Raw genomic sequence first — 1,776 nt, 5'->3', positions numbered from 1 at the left:
ATTATATTGAAAACAGCAATCCTTTTAGGACTGAGTGATGTGGGAAAAAAACGTGAAAAATTTAGATGTTCACACTCTTTACTCTTTACAAGAACCAACTCTTTCAGTTGCCATAAAGAAAAAAAAAAACAAAAAAAAAACCTTGAGTTATAGCCTACTGTCAATGACTATTAAATAATAATTATGATTTTGTGATTAGTAAATAAAAATATTAAACAAAATAATGACTATACTACTTTGTAATGTATTGTAAATATTTTGTTCTTAATACAGCTAAAATTATAATACTAATATTTATGTCTAATTAATTTTCTAACATTAAACTATCAAGATTTTATTTTGTGGGAAACCACAGGGTGCCCTTAAAGGGGTCATATGATGCGATTTAAATTTTTCCTTTCTCTTTGGAATGTTACAATCTCTTGGTGCATGAAGGAGATCTGTAAAGTTCCAAAGATTAAAGTCTCGAATCCCAAGAGATATTCTTTATAAAAGTTAAGAGTCAACCAGTCCTCCTAAAACGGCTCATTCTAATAGGCCCCCACATGTCTAGTCACATTATGGGAAGATTTGCATAACACCGCCCAAATGTTCAAGCAAAGAAAGAAGGCATGACTTAGATTCTTGCTGTAGTATTGTTTCTGCCGCCATGTTGTGGAGACGCTGTGTGTTTCGTTGTGAAAGCGAAACTACTTTGTTTGGCCTTCCAAAAGAGTTAAGATGTATTAAGAACACTGTTCCGGAACAGTTCAACCCAAATATTCAGATGTGTGCAGCGCAAACATATTTTATGGAGTACGAGAACTGTTTCCTGAGAGAGTAGCCTGCAATGCCGGTGTCTATTTATATAAAGTGGGGCAATAACAACTTTGCAAGGACAGTCTGACGCTTCTGACTCACAGTCTGTAAGTAAGTTTTCATGTTTAAAGAATTTGCCACTGACTATTCAAACGCAAGTTTTGAGCAGATTAGAGCTTGTTTGTCGCTTCTCCAATCACATAAGCAATGCATAAAAATTCAATATAAGTTATTATAATCAGTAATTATGTCCTCACTGGATGCAGCAAATGGCTGGTTTATAATGTGATACGAGAGCCACGTTCGGGCCAGAATCCGCGTCCACGGCGATCACCTTGAGACCAGGGGAGCGCGCCTGAGCAGCTTTGGGTACCATCTCGGTCATGATGGAGTTTCCTTCCGGAGTATATGGTATACACTGAGGGGAGTTGCCTCTATCCGTTATGAAGACACTACGGTCACGTTACTGCTCAGAGGAGGAGAACCGTTGTCTCTGGCTAACACGAGTACTTTGAAACTTTTCAACTGTTCGTAATCAAACGACTTCACAGCACTGTCATATGACTCTTATTACAGCTGCTCCGTCTAATGGCACAGAAAGGAGGACACCGGTGCGCCATTGACTATCAGAATGGACAACAGAGAATAAACTACAGTGCCATTTTGTCTTAACCAGTCCGGGTCTGTAGCTGATACTGGAGTCAACGTAGAATTAGCCACGGCTTAAAAATAAAGTGTTTTCACAAGTGCCACTATGAAAGACGAAAGTAACCTTCTGCTGCTGAAATACAGGTGATTATCAAGGAACGTCAGCTGCCAGTCAAGGAATATTCTTAGTGGAAGATAAGGAGAGCCTCATCAGTAGCAGATAATTGTTCATATTATAATCAGAGAGCAGCTCGCGGTCTAATTCACCTGTGGTCACTCAGAGAATAGTAATTTTGATTGAAGGAACGAGTTTAAAACGGGAAGTTTTTA

This window comes from Cyprinus carpio, chromosome A14, assembly GCF_018340385.1.
Source record: "Cyprinus carpio isolate SPL01 chromosome A14, ASM1834038v1, whole genome shotgun sequence".
Lineage (NCBI taxonomy): Eukaryota > Metazoa > Chordata > Actinopteri > Cypriniformes > Cyprinidae > Cyprinus > Cyprinus carpio.
This window is presented reverse-complemented; position numbering follows the sequence as displayed.